Here is a 24314-nt window from a genome sequence, read left to right as displayed (position 1 = left end):
TGCTCGGTCGCTCACTAGGTCCAATCCTGGGTTTGGAACCCGTGTGTCTGGATTCTCGCGTCTGGATTCCTCGCCCGGGTCCGACCGAGCCCTCCTTTGTAACTCCTCACCAGACGCCGGTTTCGCCCTTACCGGTCGGGCTGAAGAATTTGTTGTTAGCGGACTTCCGAAAAGTTCAGTTTTCCGTGTTCTGGTTGTGTTTTCTGATGCTAATATTTAGTTGTCCCTAAACTCGGTTGTGTGAGGAGGCACGGCACATCCACCTAAACCTCCATCTTGGCGGAAGTCGTCCAGATATTCTTTTTGGCTTTTTTTCTTACCTCTTTTTCTCACCTCTTACAATGAATGTGTGTTTTTGTGTTTTGTTTTTTTTTTAATTATTTTTATTTTAGTTGTTGTTCAAGTACAGTTTTCCGTCTTTTACTCCCATCCCAGCCCACCCACCCAGCCCTCTCCACCTCCCTCCCATTTCCACGCCCCTAGTTTTTGTCCATGTGTCTTTTATACTTGATCCTGTAAACCCTTCCCCATTTCCCCTGGAATTTCCCTGAAATTCACTCTCTTCTCTTCTCTGGCCACTGTCAGCCTGTTCTCAATTTCAGTGTGTTTGGTTATATTTTGCTTGTTTGTTTGTTTTGTTGATTACGTTCCTGTTAAAGGTGAGATCATATGGTATTTGTCTTTCAATGCCTGGCTTATTTCACTCAGCATAATGCTTTCCAGTTCCATCCATGCTGTTGCAAAGGGTAGGAGCTCCTCCTGTCTGCTGCATAGAATTCCACTGTGTAAATGTACCATAGCTTTTGGATCCATTCATTTACTGATGGGCACCTAGGTTGCTTCCAACACTTAGCTATTGTAAATTGTGCTGCTATGAACTTTAGGGTGCATAGGTTCTTTTCAATTGGCATTTCAGGGTTCTTAGGATATAATCCTAGCAATGGAATTTTTGGGTCAAAAGGAAGATCCATTTTTAATTTTCTGAGAAAATTCCATATTGTTTTCCATAGTGCTTCTACCAGTCTGCAATCCCACCAACAGTGAACTAGAGTTCCCTTTTCTCCACAGCCTCTCCAACATTTGTTGTTCCTTGCTTGTTGCTTTGTTTTTGATGGCCATTCTGACTGGTGTGAAGTGGTAACTCACTGTGGTTTTAATTTGCATCTCTCTGATAGCTAGCAATATTGAGCATCTTTTCATGTGTCTCTGGATCCTCTGTATGTGCTCCTTAGAGAAGTGTCTGTTCAAGTCCTTTGCCCATTTTTTAATTGGGTTGCTTGTCTTCTTAGAGTGGAGTCATGTAAGTTCTTTATATATTTTTGAGATTAAACCCTTGTCTGAGGTATCATTGACAAATATGTTTTCTCATATGGTTGGTTCTCTTTTCATTTTAATACTGTTTTCTTTAGCCGCGCAGAAGCTTTTTATTTTGATGAGATCCTATTCGATTATTCTTTTCTTTATGTCCCTTGCTCTAGGGGATATATCAGTAAAAATGTTGCTGCATGAAGTATCTGAGATTTTCTTGCCTGTGTTCCCCTCTAGCACTGTCAAAAATGGACAGATCTTCCAAACAAAATATTAAAAAGATATTGAGGCATTGAACAGTGTCCTAGATGAAATGGACTTAACTGATATATATAGAGACATTCATCCCAAAGAAGCTAAATGCACATTCTTTTCAAATGCACATGGAACATTTTCAAAGATAGACCACATGATAGGACACAAAACAAGCCTCAACAAATTCAAGAAAACTGAAATCATACCAAGCATTTTCTCCAACTACAAGGGACTAAAACTAGAAACCAACCCCAAGGGAAAAAATCCCAAACACTCAAAATCATGGAGATTGAATAGCATGCTATTAAACAACGAATGGGTCAAGAATGAAATTAGGGAAGAAATCAAAACGTTTCTGTAAACAAATGAAAATGAACTCACAACAGATCAAAACTTGTGGCACACAACGAAGGCAGTCCTGAGAGGGAAGTTCATAGCAATACAGGCCTACCTAAAGAAGATACAAACATTTCAAACAAACAACCTAACCCTATGCCTACAAAAACTCGAGGAGCAACAACAAAGACAGCCCAGAGCAAGTAGAAGGAAATAAATAACCAAGGTCAGGGCAGAATTAAATGACATAGAGACTAAAATTCTAAGGATCAGTGGATCCAGGGGCTTGTTCTTTGAAAAGATAAACAAAATCGACAAGCCTTTAAGCAGGCTCATCAAGAAAAAAAGGAGAGAGGACCCAAATAAACACAGTCAGAAATGAAAGAGGAGAGATTACAACTGACACCACAGAAATAGAAGGGATTGTAAGAAATTACTATGAAGAACTGTATACCAAGAAATTTGAAAACCTGAGTGAAATCGATGAAGTTCTAGAAAAATATAATCTTCCAAAAGTCAATGGAGAAGAAGCAGAAAACCTGAACAGACCAATAACAGCAGATGAAATTGAAGCAGTAATCAAAAAACTCCTGTCACACAAAAGCCCTGGACCAGATGGTTTCACAGGAGAATTCTACAAAGCATTTAAGGAAGAGCTAACCCCTATCCTTCACAGACTATTCTAAAAAAATCCAAAATGATGGAAGACTCCCAAACTCTTTTTATGAAGCCAACAGCACAATGAATATGTTGAGCATCTTTATGCTATCACAGAAGGATCTGTTCAGTCTTCTTCAGTCTTTTTTATTTGTTTTCACACTTGATAATTTCTATTGTCCTATCTTTAATAGGACAATAATAGAATAAGAGGGTTATTGTCTCTTTTGCCTGCCTAATTATGCTTTTGAATTCTTTAGTTAGTTTTTTTATTCCAATTGTACTTTTCAGCTCCATAATTTAAATTTTTTTTTAGGTTTTCTGTCTCTTTACTGATATTTTCATTTTGTTTACACATCATTTTCTTGATTTTTTTCCATATCTTGTTTTAGTTCTTTGACTATCTTTAAGACAGTTGTTTTAAAATCTTTGTCTTGTGTATTTGGTCTTATTTTGGGTAGTATTTCTGTTGATTTTGTGTAGGCCATACTTTCCTATTTCTTTGTATGACTTACACAGTTTTTGAACACTAGACGTTTGAATGTAGTAATGAGGTACTCTAGACATCACTTTCTTCTTCCTTCCCAAGATTTGCTTTTGTTTTTTTTTGGTTACTTTTAAAATTTGTTTGACTATTGTAAGCTGTCTCTATACCAACGATGAGTCCATGGTATAAATATAAGGTCTTCTCAGGGTTTTTTTAGCCTTTCCTTAGACATGTTGTCACTTTCTAATTTACCTAATAAGTACAGTTGTTTTTGAAGTCTTAGTGTTTAATGTCTGACTCTGGTAATGTCTAACTCTGGTAAAAAATGAAGCAGGGCAGAAAAGGGGTCACTGACCTTTTAAATCCCTGTAAGTCACTTCAGTGGGCAAAGGCAGTGGGGTGAGGTCTGTACAGTAAAGAAGAGTTCTCACTTTTGTCTTCACCTTCTGTGATTAGAAGAAGCTATCAACAATCAGAGCCCAGATCCAAAATAATTGGAGGACATGGATTTTGTGCCCACTCTGGCTTCCCACATGTTGTGTGTAAGCTGCTTCAGGAATAAGTGCACGACCGTCTGAATATGTCTGGAGGTGGGGAAATGGAGGGCTGCTACCATGATACCAGCTAAAGTTGACTGCAGTTTACCATATCTTCTCCTGAAAGTTGCAAACCTTCAACTGGATTCCACAGTTCCAAAATATTTACATCAGACAGTCTCTGCTAATGCAATTGTTGTCAAGTTGGGAGGACAGACTTTTGGTGCTTCCTATTCCACTATTATCCCAGGATCCTTCTCCTCTGATCCCACTGTTGAACTCATTACACTTTTAAGTTTCCAAAAATTACATTAATAAAAGATGTAGGCCAAAGGTTCAGTTATATACATAATTGCTCACATATTATCTGTGTAACAAGCAATTATTTATTTTTGGTTAGTTTATTTTCTATTCAACTGATTTCTTCAGTGAGCTAGTTTATTGTAAAATTGGTATCATACATAACAATAGAGACCTATAATATCTACACAAATATGTTGGTCTTATTTTTGCTTGTTCACAAAAGTGGTCCCTAACACCAAAGCTAATGTAAGGAGATTAAATCTTCACATTTTGGCTTTAGAGTTATGTTTTCATTATTGGCTTGGGAATGGAGTGTAATTGTCAGCCTCCAGGTGTGGCTACATATTGCTCTGTCATGGGTTACTCATGTAATGTTTATGCTTCCAAATCCAGTGGCCTGCAGCCCTTCCTTGTGTTGCTTGTTTTGGCTGCTGATTTTATTTTTGCAGTTCCTTTATGGATTTTACTCTTTCATCATTTATGACTTGGAAAAAGACATTAATAGTACGTATCCATAGTATTTGGATACTGAAAAAAATAACAATGTATTTTAGAAAAAATAATGTTAGAAATAATAGCAATGTTTTTTAGAATGACTGTAAATTTGGTTAACATAGTTAAGGTTTTACATTAACACATGCTAACTTACCATAGAGTTATTTTTCTTTATAATTATTCTTTTCTTTTTTTTTAACATATCCTCAAGATTTTATTGTCACATAATAAAACAAAAAATAAAGCTTAGAACTGGGTCACTTGGGTTTTTCCCTTCTTACCTCATCCTACTTTAGATTTTTTGCATCTCTTAATAGCTAGCATTCTCTTAGATCTTCATTTGGGCTCAATGCATTCAAGCCTCAGCACAATCTTCTTTGTAGTTTTAGCCTTTTTTCAGAAAATTGGCTTAGTCTGCCCACCATAGCCACTCTGCTTCCTCTCATAAGAACACCACTTTCCCTGCGCGTACAGAGAGTCCTTGCCCTTCTTTTACTGTGTTACTTTGTGGGGTTAATGCTTGCCACACTTCTTACAGAAAGTCTAGTGAGTTTTAGGAATATTTACCAGGTTTGCAAGAGCGCTAATGGCATAAAAAGTTTTTTCTTAAACCCCTTTATTGATAGAAATGAATGATTAAAAGTTGTGTTAAGCCCTTGGCCAGTGGCACAGTTGGTTGGAGTGTTGTCTCATACACCAAAAGTTTGCAGGTTCCCAAGTCAGGGCACATACCTTGGTTGCTGGTTTGATTCCTGGTGGGGGTGCACACAGGAGGCAACCGATTGATGTTTCTCTCTCACATCAATGTCGCCACCCCCCCCCCCCCCCCCCCCACCCCCCCGCCGCCACACCATCTAAAATTAGTAAACATATTCTCAGGTGAAGATTTTTTTAAAAAGTAGTGTTAAGCAATCATTTCATGTTATTTGAAGCCAAAATTATTTGTTGGCATTGTGATTTGGTATAATACTTTACCTCACTAATAATGGTTGGAGGAAAAAATAAAGCAATTTTGTCTCTTTCAGTAATCTTCTGTTTAGTTTTGCTCATAGAGCCTGTTTTTCAAAGATCCAAATGTTGCTCACAAGTCTGGATTCACGTTCTGAGGTAGGCCCGCCCCTTGCTTTGCTCTAGTTCAGACCCACCTCTGCCATCCCAAGCTTCTTAGCTAATGTAGTGAGAATGCTGCTCTGTTCTCTCTAAATTTCTGTCTTTCCTCCCTTCTCCATTGGCATTTCTGCATCTGTTGCTTTCTTTTGGTAGGTTTTGAAATTATGCAAATTGTCTTCTAGCCTTTCTTATGCTTTATCACTTAAACTTTCTAATTTCACAATTTAATCTTTCTGCTAAACTACCTAATTTATCACACCTAGGGAGAATGTCTGGTGACCAAATCTGTCTTCCCTAGCAGAGGGCTGCTTTGTATTCCTTGATTACTTGATATCTTTTGAGAATTTGGCAGAAAATGTGGCTCAGACTAAGCCTTTGACTTCCTGTTAGATGTCAGTCCTCTGGGCTAAGCCATGCTGAGGTGAATATGGGCACTGTTGTTTTCATATATACATCTGTTTTAAGCAGTTTGACAGTAAATGTTGATTACTTGGTTTTATAAAAGTAATTTTTTACTGCAGATGTATAGTAAATTACTAGATTTCATTGGCCTCTTTTTGCTTTCTTGCTTCCTTTTTTGTTTGCATTTTTCACCATTCCCCAGAGGATGTGTTCAAAATTCTAAACACCTTAATCAGCAACATTTAACTCTTTAATCCATTTGGAATTTATTTATGTGTATGCTGTGAAATGAGTTCAATCTTTGTGATTTGGTAGTTTATTTATAAAATATTTTAACCTATTCCCCCACAAAAGTAGTGTCTCTTTATAACTCCAAGGATAGCAAGACAGAAATATTTGTGTCTTAGCTTGAGTTATAAAACAAATTACCGTAGACTGGGTGGCTTAAAAAGCTTTCATTTAGAATGGAAGGGCAGATAAAGCACTTCTCAGATAAGGTCAAGTTAAAGGAGTTCATCATCACCCAGCCCTTATTTTATGAAATGTTAAAGGAACTTATCGAAGAAAAAGAAGGTAAAAAACATGTATAGTAAAATGACAGCAAACTCACAATTATTAACAATCACACCTAAAACAAGAACAAAAATAAACTAAGCAAACAACTAGAACAGGAACAGAACCACGGAAATGGAGGATCAGCAACAGTGGAGTGGGAGGAGGAGAGGGGGGAAAAGGTACAGAGAATAAGTAGTATAGATGGTAGGTAGAGAATAGACAGGGGGAGAGCAACAATAGTATGGGAAATGTAGATGCTAATGAACTTAGGACATATGGACATGAACTAAAGTGGGGGAATGTGGGTGGAGAGGGTGTGCAGGGTGAAGGGGAATGAAGCGGGGGAAATGGGACAACTGGAATAGCATAATCAATAAAACATACTTTTTAATTTTTTTAAATTTTATTGATTATGCCATTACGTTTGTTCTATTTCCCCCCTTCATTCCCCTCCACCCTGCACACCTCTCCCCCACTATTCCCCCCCTTTAGTTTATGACCACATGTCTCAAGTTCTTTAGATTCTATATTTTCCCTACATATTTTTAAAAAGAAATATTTATTGGGAGGCTGGGAGTTCAAGATTAGTGTGCTTGGTCGGGTTTTGGTAAGGGCTCTGTTCTTATTTGCAGAAACCTTACTTCTTATATCCTCATTTGGCAAAAAAGGGTAAGCTAGCTCTCTGGCCTCTTCTTATAAAGGCACCATTCATGAGTACTCCACCCTCATGACCTAATTACACTCTAAACTTCATTTTCCAAATATCAAAACATTGGTCATTATATTTCTGCATGTGAATTTGGTGTGCTGGGGGATGGACATTCAGTCAGTAACAGTGAGTGTGTACTTACTCTCACGTGTGCAAATGCACACTTTCCATCTCTTCTCCCTCCTTCTCTTCCCTTTTCCTCCTTCTCTTACCTCCTTGCCCTCCTCTCTTTCTTTCTACTGCTTTCTTTTCCCTTTCTCTTCTTTTTCTTTTTTTCTCTCACTTGTGTGACTTGCATGCCCACACACAAACATACACCACACACATATAAGGATGTATGCATGTTATATAAAGACATTCTGTGGTTTAGTTTTCTCTTTTCTAGACTAAAATTTAGATTAAAAGTCTGGATTATAGTCATAACCATACCATTTATTAGTAGTGTGACCTTTGGTATGTTGTATTTTAAGTTTACCTATAGTGGGAATAATATGTATTGTGTCCTGTTTCATAGACATATGAAATATATGTCTATGGTATTTCATATCATAGCCTGTATAACAAACCTGTATAATAATGTTTAGTTTAATATCCGTATTCTTTCACCTAATTTTAATAAATTATGTCATGAATTTTATATTGTGATGCAAAACCAAGTAAATGCTTTCTAGATAAGCTAAAAAACTATCAAGAGCAAGAAGTGGTATCTTTTTATTTGTTCATATCAAGTAGCTACAAATATGATAAGAAAGTAGAAACTGGATCAAGTTATCTTCAGTGAAGTAAATAATAACATGTCTTATAATTCAGCAAATGAGATGCCATTAGAGTTGTTTTAAATATTGCATAGTCAAGTTATTTTTTTCTTTGTGGCTTCTTTTTTTAAAAAATATTTTATTTATTTATCTTTAGAGGGGAAGGGAAGAAGAGAGGGAGAGAAATATCAATGTATGGTTGCCTCTCATGCGTCCCTTGGTGGGAACTGGCCTGCAACCCAGGCATGTGCCCTGACTGGGAATTGGACCACGATACTCTGGTTCACAGGCCCGTGCTCAATCCACTGAGCTATACCAGCCGGGGCTGTTTTTATTTATTTAAAAAATCTAAGATTATATAAAACATTTACATATATTCCATTTTCACTATTTTATAGTTTTCCTTTATTACATTGACAAGCTAATTTTACTTTTTTGTATAGCTAACGAGTAGAATCAATCCTATTTTTCTTGTCTGTCTTTTCATTATTGATTATTAAATGTCACATTCATTTTATGAAAAACTCTAAATATATTATGATCTATTTCTGGAGTTTTCTCTTAATTTCCACCATTTTGTCATTCTATTCTTAAGCCAATAACTTATTTCCTGAATCTTTATTGACTGTTTTTCCTGCTGAGCTTTGAAAGCATTTCAATATTGGAATTGGCTTGAAGTTATGGTAAATGTGGATAGAATTGACATCAAATGTTGAAGATTTTTAAAAAATATGATATGACTATTGGTACTTCTTTTTATGTCATTAAAGCTTTATAACTTTTCTTACTATAAGTGTATATTTCTTATTTACTCAGGTAGTTTATATTTTTGTTTTATTTTTCTATGTTACTTATATATCGTATTGTTATGGATGTGATTTTTTTTCATTTTCTAAATGATTATTGGTTTTATAAAGAGAAGCTAATGATATTTGTATTTCTTTTATTGTTGTGGTAAAAAAGACATAAAATCTACCATCTTAACCATTTTTAAGTGTCCAGTACATAAATGTTAATTGTATGCATGATGTTGTGCAATAGATCTCTCGAACTTTTTCATCTTGCAGAACCGAATCTCTATACCCATAGTGTGACTTCCTATTTCCTCTTCTCACAGTCCTCTGCAACCACCATTGTAATTTCTGTTTCTATAAGTTTAGTGTTTATATTTTTTATTACAATTTCTCCTAAACTTAAAAAATCCATTTAACGACTTTGTATTTGATTTTAGAAGGGGCAATCACGTAATCTTCTAAATCACTTGGAATGCTTTTGGTTACAGGTAACAGCAACCCTGATTTGAACTGACATAGTTTTCATCTCACTTTAAAAGGATGGTTCAGAGGACAGGAAGGACAAGGCTCAATGTGTTCACCTGCTGATGCCAGTTCTCTGAAGTTCCCTTCGATTTGCTTTTTTCTTTGTATGTGCTTTATCATAAGGCTGAGATAGCAGGATAGCTGCAGAAGTTACAGGAGTTAAGTCTAGATAAGGTTCAGAAGATTGTGTCTGTCTCTTAATGTGGAAATCTTTCCCAGATGTTACCTAGCAAGCTAATTCTTAGTTCTCACTGACCAGAAGTAAACCTGCCCATTCATTCCTAAACCAATCTTTGAAAAGGGAATTGGATTATCATGATTTTCTTGATAATTTTCTGGTGTGAAATAGATATTAAATAATCAATTAAGTTGACCACTACAACTATGAGCTATACTATTTATTTTTCTTGTCTTCTTCTTAGGCTAGAACTTCCAGTATAGTTTTATGTTTAAGAGCACAGGCTATTGTGCCAGATAGCTGGATCTCCCCCTGGTTCTGCCAATGCATAGCTCTTATTTTAGGATAAATTATTTAACCTTTCTTAGACACAGTTTCCTCATCTGTAATGTGAAGATAATAGTAGTTTGTAAAGAGTTTTTGTCAATGTGAAATGAAATGTAAAATATTTAACATAATGTCCATAAAATTTTAGCTATCTCTCCCTAACTTTTTAAATCTAATGGCAAAAATTCTATTTATTTCAAAAGTAGTGCAGTGGTATATACTTCTTAGTTTCCTGACTAACTGGAATGTCTTGAGTGTTTCAGCATCAACAATCATGTTTGCTGTTGGTTTGAAATAGTTTTTCTTTTGTTAAAGATGTATCCTTTCATTTCTTAATGAATGAGGGAATCAGATATAGATATTAAATATAATTAATTTTTAAAAAATATTTATTTATTTACAGAGAGGAGAAAGGAGGGAGAGAAACATCAATATGCACAGAAATATCCATCATTTGCTTCTTGTATGCACCCTGGCTGGGGACTGCCTGGGAGCTGAAATCAAACTGGCTAGCTTTTGCTTTGTGGAACAGTGCCCAGTCAACTGAGCCACACCAATCAGGGCTAATTATATGTCTTTTAAAATCACTGATTGATCATTATAAGAATTGGGTTAGAAAATTTGGGGATTTTAGCAGGGAACAAAGGACTTAAAAAGATCCTACCCTTATTGAGTTTACCTTTACATGGAGGGTAGACAGAGACAACAGATTAGTAAAATATGTAGTATATCAAATGATAAATATTTTGATGAAAAAACAGGGAAGTGATATAGAGCATTCTGGAGGTGGATGGTAAGGTAGTGGCAGTTTAAATTTAGATCACAGGGAAGTAGATGGCAGGAAGCATTATCAAGATGAGATGATTTATATTAAAGACCTGAAGAAGGAAGAGAGTAAGTCATGTGAATTTCTAGTGAAAGAACCTTCCAGTCAGAGGAGACAGTAAAATGCAAAGCACTTGAAGTCAAGGTATGCCTGGCCTGCTTGAGAAATAGCAAGGAGGCCAGTGTATCTTGAGAGGAGTAAGAAAGCTGTAGAGCAGGGGTGTCAAACTCATTTTCACTGGGGGCCACATCAGCTTCACAGTTGCCTTCAAAGGGCCAAATGTAATTTCAACTCCTTAACAGTTAAGGAGTAGTTACATTTATATGGTCCTAAAATTATTTTAGCCCTTTGAAAGCAACCACAAGGCTGATATGGCCCCCAGTGAAAGTGAGTTTGACACCCCTGCTATAGAGTATTACAGAAAAAATTCTGTTAGGCAAGCTATTGTAAGGACTTCAGCCTTTACTCTGAATGAAATAGGATACATTTAATGGTCTTCAACAAAAAAGAGCTTGATTTGACATTTGTATTGACAAGATCATGTGGCTTTCCTATGGTAAGCAACTGTAAGAGGGTAAGAGTAGAAATTGGGAGACTAGTTAGGAGCAGAGGCCCTGGACACTCCACATTAGCAAGTCAGGAAAATGAGGCAAATCACCAAAGGAGACTGAGAAGAAACCACAGAGAACATAGGTAGAGAAGTAGGCAGGGGTGGGTTTCAGAGAGCCGAGAGAAAAAAGGTAATCGGGACAGGCAGGACTGTTCCTCTGAAATATATCAGGTACAAAGAATAATTGTAGACCATTGATTTTAACAATGTGGTGGTTGTAGGATTCCTTGACAAGAACAGTTTTCAAGAATGTCAAGTGAATGAACTTAACAGTTGTATTGAAATGGCATAGGCTGTGTAGTGTTACCACTGGCTGTGTCTCTGGTCTCCCTGTTTTCCAATTAATCACATCCTTAATGTAGTCATGAGAAATGGGATGTAACTGCTGAAAACTAGCACATGATTGTCATAATATGGAGTTAACAGGTGAATAATAAAAGCATATATAAAAGTATTTTTTAAAAGACCGTTGAGTGGAAAGTGTGGCAGTTAAATTTGGATATGTGATATTAGTGGTCCCTGGCAGTGCAGAGTTTGATTATGTTTCCAACATCTTTAAAACACTGTGGATACTCAGAATTCTGTGTAGGTGTTTTATTACATTCCCTCCATTTGGTCATTTGGTTTAGTAAAATAAGATCATCTTTGATTGTTTTGGTTACTTCACCCGGCACTTAAATTTCACAGTGGTTGGCATGGTGGAACCAGCACTGTGTGAGATGTCAAAAGTCAGGATTTTGGTCCCATTGTCACTACCAAGTATCAAGGTGATACAAGCCTTTGTGCAAATATTTGTACTTTTGATTCTGGTTTCCTCCTCTTAGAAATGACATTGTTGGGTTGGATGATTCCCTAAATCTTTTCCAGCTCAGATCCTGTTCGAATTGTATGAGGCAAACACTTGCACTTTCTGGTTTCTACTTTACCCTTCTAGTTTCTCTCTTGGTATTTGAGCAGAGGTTAAAGACTCAAGAAAAGGAACACATTCATTATGGGCTGCAGTTATGCTGATAAAAATAGTTCAGCCTGAAAGCTTTTATAAAATGAAGCATTCTCTTTGGTAGAGGATTACTCTGGATGTATGGAGGCAGTGTGTAATCACCACTTTGAGCTCATAACTTTGTAGGACATATCAAGTATCTTGACTGACTACAGAGCCTGTCATCACAGAGCCTGTCATCAGTTGAACTCTTTTAGTCATAGTAGCATAATGGGAAATTATATTCACTGGAATTACAGTTGTTGTGTCTATATTTGTATTGTATTTTCTTTCCTCATTAGGTTTCCTGATAAATATGGAAAATCAATTTTTTAGTGATTTTTACCTCACAGATGCAATTATCTGTTTTTTTCTTGCGATTTAAAAAGGGCCCTTCCCTGCTTTTAGATTTGAAACTAATATACCCATTATTAAGTTTTAAATTAAAAGATAAAAGTTTAAGATTTTGAAATATGATCTTAATTGAAAGATATGCTTGGAAAAGAAACATAAAAAATAGCCATGTGAAAATAATTCCTATGTAAAACAAAGTATTTTTGTACAGTTGTATATTGGCTCTTTTGCTTAAATGTCTCTGAATTTAAAAGGACATTTCAAATTATGAACACATTTTCACAATAAAACACAACTTTTATATATAAATTTGTTTTATATTTATTCTGATTAGCTACTTCATTAAACAATGGAGTTAATGTTTTTGTGACTGACAGTATAACTAAAAAATAGTACTTCGGGCATATATTCACAAACATACATAGCCATCGGAAATATCTACTTTCATTTGAGCAATAAATCCCCTAAAATTAGCAAGAGGGGAGAAAACATCAATTTAATTATTTCCTTTCAAGCTTGCTTTACTTTTACTCTCTCTGTTATATTTTCATTTATTTAATTAGACTGTCTTGGATGATTTATAAATCTATGTGAGATTAAGCACAAAATGTTGATTAAATGAATGAGATGTCATATTTCTGCATTTTAAAATAAATGTTACATTTTAAAATGTTTTTTCTTTGCTTGAATTCTATGATAAGAACTGAATGGGATACAAAATAGCCTCATTATTGTAGAAGAATTTCTCTGATCCCTGCAATGACTCCAAAAGCTCTTGCACACTTCATCAGTATTATTGTAATTCTTTGGCTGCAGGATATTTGGCAGCTGTTGCACCCTACTGGCAAATCCTATTCATACTACTTTCCCATTCACCATTGCCATTGGAGAATTGATTTCTCTCTCCTCTTCTCTAACCTTTCCCAATTCATTTTGGATTGTTCAATATGAAACATTTTAATTTCATATCATACAGCTATTCAACTCACAATCCTTTTTTAACCTGTCACCAGGGTAACAGCATAGCATGCTTTCTGTAGGCAATCAAGTTTTTATTTCAAATGCTTAATGTTGCATTAAATGTTTGCATTTTGTTTAACCCCCCCTTAAATACTTTGAACTCTGGATACGTTTTATAGGATAATGAAATTCTTTATTTTTGAATCAAAACTAAATCAACAATATCACTACTTTAATAATAAAATGTCAAATGATTAATTTATGTATTCCAAGATTAGTATTAAAAATCCAAACCAGCCTATCTGTGTAAAGAAGTTTTGTATAGGCAGTGGAAGAATATCTGTATGTTTGTGTATATACATGGCCCTATTCCAAAAAAAAATTAAAGATGGTTTAGAGAGATTTGTTAGTGAGATAAGTAAAACTTTAAAAGAGTAATATAATTAGAGCAAATGAAAAAATATATCTTTGGAAGACATTGCTTGATTTTTCAGTATAATGTTTTTTTTCTATTTGTGTACCACAATGATTTATGTATTTGATGATAAATGAAGTAATGGATTGCAATGGGACTAGGAGTCTCTTCTAGGAGATGGATTTGAGCATTGTGTTTATTAACATCTGTTTAGCTATTTACTTTTGTACTATCTTTTTCTTAAATAATTCAATAATAATGATAGATTACTAAGGGTAAAAATGCACATATTTAGATCTTGATTCTTTGAATTGAGTACTTAATTTTCTGTTTATACTGCTATATTTTCACCTTGATCCCAAATAATAAACTCAGTGAAATTTGTTCTGCAAATTTTGATAATTTAGAATATTCTAAGAAATATAAAGAAATGTGTAAGAAAAGGAAGAGCAGAGACTAGTAATGTATGTTTTTGGAATTCTAACATTGTCATTTTAGAAGATATTAGCATACTAGTTGTTTAAGTATCCTAATATACCATTATGCAAATCACTAAGGCTTTCACATTAATGTATAGGATAAACTGAATTAAGCTGCTCATTTTTTCTTTAAAAGTATCTTTTATTTTACTTTTTGTTTTAAAACTTTTAAATGGACTGTGTTTGTATTTGTCAATTTTCTGATTTTTGATTTAGTGCTCTTTGTAATTTCTACTTTCTTATGGTGTGTTAGACTAATTTCTTTTGAGTGCACATATGTAAGTAATAGCCCTGGACCTAGGGCTATATACTTTACAAAGGTCACTTTCTTTTGGTAGAATTAATTCCTAAATATACAGTTTAATGCTGATAACTTTTAACCTACAGAATTAGAATTATTAGTTCACTCCAAAAATAACAAATAGCTCTCCATGTTGTAAGATGCTTGGGCTTAGAATGATAACAAAGTAGTTTGTGTACTTTAGGAAGCTTAGGGTAGAATGGTATAGGGAAGACATTAAAATGATAATTATCAACTCTGAAGACTGTTAGGGAAAAGGCCACGTTGTCCTTGTGGAAGGAATATCATTTGTAGGTTTGCCACATTCTTAAAATTCCCAGTTTTTGGTAAGTAGTTACAAGACCTGCAAAGAAACACATGGCTCATTCACAAGATAGAAAGTAAATAGAAACTGTACAGACAGGAAGAATTAAAGAACAGCATAGCAAACATGTCTCATGAATTAGAATATACCAATAAAAAGATGGAAATTACTAAAAAAGTAAATAGAAATTCCCAAGATGAAATTACAGTTCCTACAGTGAAAAAGTATACTACAGGGACTCATCAGTAGATTTGAACTGACAGACGAAATAATCAGAAAATTTGAATGAGGCTACTTGATTTAGTCAATGTGGGGAACAGAAAGAAAAATGAGCAGAGCCTCAGAGACTTGTAAGATACCGTTGGTGTATCGACATATACATGCTGAGATTCTCAGAAGGAGAGGAGAAGAAAGAATATTTAAATGTCATGGCTGAAATATTTAAAATCTTACAAAAAACATTAATTTGCAAAGTAAAGAAGCTTGGAAAACTCCAAATGGGGTAAGCGCAAAGAGATCCACACCTGCACATATCAGAGTTAAATGTCAAAAACAAAAGATTATTAAAAACAACAAGAGAAAAATGACTCATCATGTAAAAGAGATCCTCAATAAGATTGAGAGTGTATATTTTATCAGATACTAAGGAGCCCAGAAGAAAATGAGATGCACATATAAAGTGCTGGGGTGGGGGGGCAGTGGGGAGAATGTCAACAAAAAGTTCTATAGCCAGCAAAACTATCCTTTCAAAATGAAAAGAAACATTAATTCCCAGCAAAACAAAACCTTTGTTGCTAGCTATGTAGCCCCTCAAGAAATATGAAAAAATCTATTCAGGGTGAAATGAAAGGGCACTAAATAGGAACTTAAATACATGTGAATAATAACACTGGTAAAGATTCCATTGGTAAATATAAAATACAATATAAATGAATTTTTATTTTGTAACATCTTTTTTTCTGATTTAATTTAAAGACAGCTGCATAAATCAATAATTATAAATTGACATTAGGCACAAGATATATACAGATCTCTTTTGTATGGTACTAATAAGACAAATGAAGACAGAGGAAATGAAGCTATATTGGAGCAAGATTCCTATATGCTATTGCAATGAAGTTAGCATTGATTCAAACTCAATTATTTAAAGATGAGCTTCTCATTGTAATCTCCAGATAAACCACTAAGAAAATTGCTTTACACAATAGTAAATGAAACATTAAGAGACTTTCAATGGAACCCTAGAAAATATTTAACAAAAGAAGGCATTAATGGAGGGTTTTGAAGAACAAAAAGATAATGACACATAAAAAGCAAAAAAAACCCAAACCCATTCAAATGTAAATCCTACCTGATAAGTAATAATACTAAGTATAAATGGATTAAGCACACTAATCAAGGGCAGGTATTAGCAGAATGGATAAAAAACAGGATCAAAGTATATGGTTTCTACAGTAGACTAGTTCAGACTTAAAGACACTACAGCTTTAAAATAAAAGGACAGAAAGACTTAATCAGACATACTATATTTGAAATACTAGTATTACTAATGTCAAACATTTTTTAAATTTATTTATTTATCTTTAGAGGGGAAGGGAAGGAGAGAGGGAGAGAAACATCAATGTATGGTTGTCCTTTGCACATCCCCTGCAGGGAACCAGCCTGCAACCCAGGCATGTGCCCTGACTGGGAATCGAACCACAATTGTCTGCTTCGCAGGCCCAAGCCCAATCCACTGAGCTACACCAGCCAGGGCTAATGTCAAACATTTTTTAAGACAAAAATTGTTATTGGAGATAAATGGGAATATTTAATAATGATAAAAAGGTCAATTCATCAGAAAGTTGTAAAAATTATGAACATAGAGTAAATCCTTAATGTCTTCAATAGATTCTTGGGAACTGTGACTTTAAGCAAAATGACATATAACACAATCAATTTTACATAGACTAATTGATATAAACAAGTGTTGAGTTCCTGTAGCATATTTATGTTCACAAAAACATCACCAAACTTCTAAATAAAGGCACAAAATACTTCTAATATTAAACTTTGGAATAAAGGTAAGGTACACATACATTTTGGAAAGGTTAATAAAAAAAGATAATTGTTTTCCAACTGGCTTATTCTAGTTCAAAGTTGTGAGGGCTGGACTCTATTTGGGCAGCTGAGGTTATGAGATGGAAACCAACCATGAGCAGGATCTCTTCCATTGCAGGGTGCACTCGTATACACCCACACTCTCTCAGACTGGCAAAATTTAGACATGGCAGCTCAACTCACATGCAAAGTCAACACAGGCAGTGGCCCTAGGTGGGAATCATTTACTTTTATCACCAACTTTGTAACAAAATGACATTAAATGAAATGATGGTTTTCAAGAACCTGCTATCTATGTTGCCAATTGTACAGTTCCCAATATATGAACTAAAGCAGATAATTAAAAGAAGAAACCAACAATTCAACAGTAATAGTTGGAGACTTTAACAAACTACATTTCCTAATGGGTAGGACAACTAGACAAGGTCAACAAGGAAGGAGGGTGAATGTCATTATGAAAAATAGTGATATCTATTGATGAAAATACAATATATAAATATCACACACAGGACAGTGATGCCTCAGTCCCCTTCAAAGCTGGCACTTGGGACCTCACACAGTTCTAGTCACCATGAGCTGCCCTGTTGTGTTTTCCTGAATCCCACTGATGGTCTGAAAACTCCTTTTGAAGGAGTTTTGGGGGAGTTTTGAAAACTCCCTTTCAAAGATGATTTTAGTTTTGAGAAAAGCTAGAAATCATGGGCTGCCATATCTTGGTGATAAGGGGGCTGAGTCACCGGTATGATTTGATGTTTCACCAAAAAACTCTGAATGAAACATGACACATGAGTGGGTGCATTGTCCTGATGAAGCAGCCAATCATCAGCTGCCCATGGCTGGGGCCTTCTGAATCATCCAAATACTTTCCTAGGAGGAATGTTCAAGCTTAATGCAAAATTTGATGTAGATTCATTGCTCTACTCACTCAGTCATTTTGAATGTGGAGCCACACAGTACAGATGCTCACCCAATGGTATCTACTGCTCCCAGTAACTAGTACAGTGAAGTCATTATTGTTCACACATGCACATTCCAGTCCACTCTCCTTGACTGCCAGGTTACATTGATGTCACAAACCATTCTCATTATATTAATAATAGCTGGATTTGTTCCATACAGACATTGTATATAGAGTAATTCAAACAGCAGCAAAATATGCAAATTCTCAAGTGCACGTGTAACATTTTCCAGGGTAGACCATTACTACCCTATTATGTGCTAGACCGTAAAAGAGGTCTCATTAAATTTAACAGGATTGAAATCATATAAAGTATGTTTTCCAACAACAATTGAATGAAATTAGAATTAACAATAAAGCAAATTTGGGAAAATCACAAGTATGTGGAAATTAGACACTCCTAAACAACCAATATGTTAAAGAATAAGTGACAAGAGAAATTAAGATGTATTTCAAGGCAAATAAAAACAACACACAATATTTAAAACTATATGGGTTGTATCTAAAGCACTGGTTAGCAGTAAAATTAAAGCTGTAAACATATTAAAAAATAAGAAGGACTCCAAATTAATCACCTCATCTTTCACTTTAGGAAAATAAAGAAGAGCAAACTAAATTCAAAGCAAGTGGAGGGAAGGAAATTAAATGAGAATAGAAAAACAATAGAGGAAATTGTAAAAGTAGAAATAGGCTCTTGGGAAGATTACAAAATGACAGACCTCTGGATAAACTGGCCTAGACAAAAAAGGGGGGTCTCAAATTGCTAAAACCAGTAATTAAAGACCAGGTATACATAGTGACCTTACAGAAATTGAAAAGATAATGAGGGAATAATGTGACTGAACAATAGCAAATCAGAAAACTTTAAAAAAATGGAGAAATTTGTAGAAAGATGCAAATTACTGATAGTGTCTAAAAATCAATAGAAAATCTGAATGGACTTGAAAAAGACTGAATTAGTCATCACAAAACTTACCAGAACAGTCTGTTGCCAGATAGCTTCACTGGTGAATTTAATGAAGTATTTAGAAAAAAATTAATCAGTACTAATTTTTAAAATATTCTTCCAAAAAATAGAAAAGAAGAAAAAAATTTGCAATTCATTCTATGTGGCTAATATTACCATGTTAGCAAAAGAGATGACGATGTCACAGGAAAAATGACATAAAAATCTATATTCCTTCATAAATATTAATGTAAAAGTCCTCAATAACATAGTAGCATACGGAACCCAAGATTGTAGAAACTAACTATACACCATGATCAAGTGAAGTTTATCCTAGGAATACAAAGTTGGTTTTATAGTATCAATCAATGTGATATACCATATTATTAGAAAAAAGACAAAAATCACAGTAAATGCAGAAAAAAATTGACAATACCCAGCAGCTTTGCATGATTAAAATAAAACTAATTAGGAATAGAAGGGAACATTCTGAACCCAATGAAGGCTGTTGATGAAACCCAAAACTAAGTTTTATGGCCAAGATGGAGGTGTAGGTAGATACACTTTGCCTCCTCACACAACCAAAAGGACAACAATACATTTAAAAAGAGAAAACAACCAGAACCGACAGAAAATCAAACAGTGTGGAAGTCAAACAGCCAAGGAATTAAAGAAAAAACATTCATCCATACTGTTAGAAGGGGTGGAGGTGGACAGCTGAGGCAGAGAGGACACCCCACAAGGTGGTGGATGGAGGACTGGGTGGGCAAGGTGGCAGCTGGTGGACTGGGCAGTCCTACATTTGCATGAGGATAAACCAGGAGGTACAAATGGGGAGCAAGACAGACAACACAACCCAGGGTTCCAGCATGGGAAAAGAAAGCCTCAAAACCTCTGACTATACAAATCTATGGGGGTTTCAGTATCAGGAGAAACTCCCAGCCTCACAAGAGAGTTTGTTGGAGAGACCCACAGGATCCTAGTATATACATAAACCCACCCATCTGAAAACGAGCACCAGAAGGGCCCAGATTCTTTGTGGGTAGCAGGGGAAGTGACTGAAAGCCAGCTGAGAGCTGAGCAAGTGGCATTGTTCCCTCTTGGACCCCTCCCACATACAGCTCCACAAGACAGCAATGAGAATTGCCCTACCCTGGTTAATACCTAAGGCTCTACCCCTTACAATGTAACAGGTGCACCTAGACAAAGAAATATGTCCCAAATGAAAGAAGAGATCAAAACTCCCAAAACAGAACTAAGTGTTGAAGAGGTAGCCTACCTATCTGATGCAGAGTTCAAAACATTGGTAATCAGGATCCTCACTGAAATGGTTGCGTATGGTCATAAAATAGAGGAATAAGTGAAGGCTGTGAAAAGTGAAATGAAGAGACTTGTACAGGGAACCAACAGTGAAAGGAAGGAAACTAGTACTCAAATCAATAATTTGGAGCAGATGGAAGAAGTAAACATTCAACCAGAACAGAATGAAGAAAGAATTTTAAACAATTAGGAAACGCTTAGTTACCTCCAGGACAACTTTACATGTTCCAATGTCTGAATCATAGGGGTGCCAGAAGAGAGGAGGAAGAGCAAGAAATTGAAAACTTATTTGAAAAAATAATGAAGGAGACATTCTCCTATCTGGCCAAGGAAATGGACTTCCAGGAAGTCCAGGAAGCTCAGAGAGTTCCAAACAAACTGGATCCAAGAAGAAAAACACCAAGGCATATCATAATTAAGTTACCCAAGAGTAAAGATAAGTAGAGAATTTTAAAAGCAGCAAGAGAAAAGAAGACAGTTATCTACAAAGGAGTTCCCATAAGACTATCAGCTGATTTCTGAAAAGAAACTTTACAGGCAAGAAGAAGCTGGAAAGAAGTATTCCAAGTCATGAAAGGCAAAGATCTACATCCAAGATTACTCTATGCAGCAAAGCTATCACTTAGAATGGAAGGGCAAATAAAGTGCTTCCCAGATAAGGTCAAGTTAAGGGAGTTCACCATCACCCAGCTCTTATTATATGAAAGGGTAAAGGGACTTAGCTAAGAAGAAGATGATCAGAATTATGAACAGTAAAATGACAACAAATTCAAAACTATTAGCAAGTGAACCTAAAACAAAAATTAAGCAAACAACTAGAACAGGAACAGAATCATGAAAATGGAGGTCACATGGAGGATTATCAGTGGTGGGGGGATAGGAGGGGAGAATAGGGGAAAAGGTACATGGAATAAGAAGCATAAATGGTAGGTACAAAATAGATGGACAGGTTAGGGTTAGGGTTAGAACTAACAAATGTGTTGTTGCAAATACAACAAGAATACAAATGCCAATTTTATTTTTATACAGTAGCCATGTCTATACCGAGAAAGGAATTAGCGAAACAACTTTATTTGCAATAACACCAAAAAGAATACAGTACCTAAGCACGATTTTTTTAGAAAGAAGTTCAAGATTTGAAAACTATAAAACAAAGGTTTAAATAAATACAACTTGAATAGGTGGAGAAATATCCCGCACAATGGATCAGGAGACTTGATATTAAGGTTGCAATAATACACACCAACCTGACACACATATTTGGTACATTTGCTATCAAAATCTCAACTGTTTTTTTAAAATAGATACCTTGTTCCAAAGTTCATATGAAAATTCAAGGGATTCAGCATATCCAAAACAGTCTTGAAAAGAAGAAGAAAATGGGGGACTTATAACTCCTGCTTTCAAAACTTATTATAGTAATCAAGACGGTGTAATACTATCATAAAGATAGAGATGGTGATCAATGGAGTAGAATTAAGAGTCCAGAAATATGTTGCTACATTAATGATTTGTTGATTTCAAAAAGTGTTTGGAGACAATTTAATGGGTAAAAAATAATATGCTCTATAAATGCTGCTGGGGTAACTGGGTTATTTTTTTCATGAAACACAATTTTATTTGATTTTTAAATCTATTTTATTGATTATGCTATTATAGTTGTCCTATTTCCCACCTCCCCCTTCATTCCCCTGAGCCCTGCACACCCCCTACCACCCTTTAGTTCATGTCTATGGGTCATATATATAAGTTCCTTGGCTTCTATATTTCCTATACTATTCTTAACCTACCCCTGTCTATTTTGTACCTATCATTTATGCTACTTACTCCCTGTACCTTCCCTCCCTCTATCCCCTTCCTACTCCCCCATTGATAACTCTCCATGTGATCTCCTTTTCTGTGATTTTGTTCCCATTCTACTTGTTTGCTTAGTTCACTTTTGTTTTTGTATTTTTTAAGTTCGGTTGTTAATAGTTGTAAGTTTGTGGTCATTTTACTGTTCATATTTTTGATCATCTTTTTTTTCTTAGATAAGTTCCTTTAACATTTCATATACTAAAGGCTTGGTGATGACGAACTCCTTTAACTTGACTTTTCTGAGAAGCATTTTATCTGCCCTTCCATTCTAAATGAAAGCTTTGCTGGATAGAGCAATCTTGGATGTAGGTCCTTGCCTTTCATGACTTAGAGTACTTCTTTCCATCTCCTTTTTGCCTGTAAGGTTTTTTTGAGAAATCAGTTGATAGTCTTATTGGAACTCCTTTGTAGATAACGGTCTCCTTTTCTCTTGCTCCTTTTAAGATTCTTTCCTTACATGAAACACCAATTTTAATTCAACATTTTTAAAAGATGACAATAAATATTCATATGTTTTACATTTTTTAAGACAAAAACTAGAAAGAAAAATGCAGACTACAATGAAAGCCCATGGTTAAAATTACTTTAGAGTTTATAATAACTTTAAAATTTTTATTTATTTTTTTATTGTTGTTCAAGTACAGTTGTCTCCATCTCCCTGACACCACTCCCCAGCATGCCAGCCATCCCTAAGTTCCACACTCCATCCCACCCTGCTTTGGATGTGCCCTTTATACATGTTCCTTGACAACCCTTCCTCGTTTTTCCCATTATCCCCTCCCACATCCCCTCTGATTGTTGTCAGTTTGTTCTTTATTTCAGTGTCTCTGGTTATATTTTGCTTGCTAGTTTTGTTTTGTTGATTAGGTTCCACTTATAGGTGAGATCATAAGGTATTTGTCTTTCATTGTCTGGCTTATTTCACTCAGCATAATGCTCTCCAGGTCCATCCTTGTTGTCGCAGAGAGTAGGAGCTCCTTCTTTCTTTTTGCTGTGAAGTATTCTATTGTGTAAGTGTACCATGATTTTTTGGTCCACTCATTTACTGATGGGCCCTTACATTGCTTTCAACGCTTGGGTATTGTAAATTGTGCTGCTATGAACATTGGGGTGCATAGGTTCTTTTGAATTGCTGTTTGAGGATTCTTTGGGTATAATCCCAACAGTGGAATTGCTGGGTCAAAAGGCATTTCCATTTGTAGTTTTCTGAGGAAATTCCAGTGATCATGTCTATGGTTTATAACTGGATATTTTCATACAAAGGAATGAGGTTGGTTCTCTCCCTATACAATACACAAAAAATAAATCATAGCTATAAAAAAGATAAACTACAAAACTTTTAGAAGAAAAGATAGGAGTCAATCTTTGTTACCTTTGGTTAGGCAATTTTTCTTATGTAAAATATCAAAGTACGAGCAACAAAAGAAAAAATAGACCAATTAGACTTTATCAAAATTTAAAACTTTTGTCCTTTAAAATACAGCATCAAGAAAGTCAAAAGGCAGCCTATAGAATCAGGAAAAATACTTGAAAATTATATATTTGATAGAGTTTTTGTCTAGAATATGTAACATGTTATAATTCAATAATAAAGACAATAACACAGTTTAAAAATGGGCAAAGACATGAGTAGAATTTTTTCCCAATAAAATATGGAAATGGCCAACAAGCCTATGAAAAGATGCTCAATGTCATTAGTCATTAGGAAAATGAATTCATTCATGTGTGAATCTAAGGAACAAACTGAACTAATAAGCAAAATAGAGACAGACTCGGGAGCTGACTGAGAGCTGTGGGGTTGAGAGGTGGGAGATTGAGTGAAAAGGAACTAGGACTCATGAACATGGACAACAGAGTGATGATTGTGAGGGGGTGGTGAGTGGAGGTGGAATAGTGTATAAGGGGGATAAATGGTAAGGGGAAAACATACAATAAAAAACAATTTAAAAAAACCCTTGCAGTTTGAAACTAGTTTACATTCACTAGAATGGCTGTAATCAAAAAGAAAGTAAATTATGCCCTGGCTGGTGTAGCTCAGTGGATTGAACACAGGCCTGTGAACCAGAGTATCACGGTTCGATTCCTAGTCAGAGCACATACCTGGGTTGCAGGCCAGTTCCCAGCAGGGGACACAAGAGAGGCAACCACACATTGATATTTCTCTCCCTATCTC

At 35.4% G+C, this 24314-nt stretch overlaps 1 protein-coding gene and 1 pseudogene across 1 annotated transcript in view; one reads left to right on the top strand and one right to left on the bottom strand.

Annotated features, from left to right (window-relative positions):
• PCCA (propionyl-CoA carboxylase subunit alpha) overlaps window positions 1–24314 on the top strand; it is a 526460-nt gene that overhangs the window by 323520 nt on the left and 178626 nt on the right. The gene's annotated exons all lie outside the window — the stretch shown is intronic.
• Window positions 4624–8995, bottom strand: LOC119047881 (60S ribosomal protein L36a-like; annotated as a pseudogene).

The sequence above is a fragment of the Artibeus jamaicensis genome, unplaced genomic scaffold, assembly GCF_021234435.1.
Source record: "Artibeus jamaicensis isolate MK-2021 breed Jamaican fruit bat unplaced genomic scaffold, CSHL_Jam_final contig_1819, whole genome shotgun sequence".
Taxonomy (NCBI): Eukaryota; Metazoa; Chordata; class Mammalia; order Chiroptera; family Phyllostomidae; genus Artibeus; species Artibeus jamaicensis.
The sequence above is the reverse complement of the archived record's forward strand: the minus strand, read 5'-3'. Positions and strand labels throughout refer to the sequence as shown.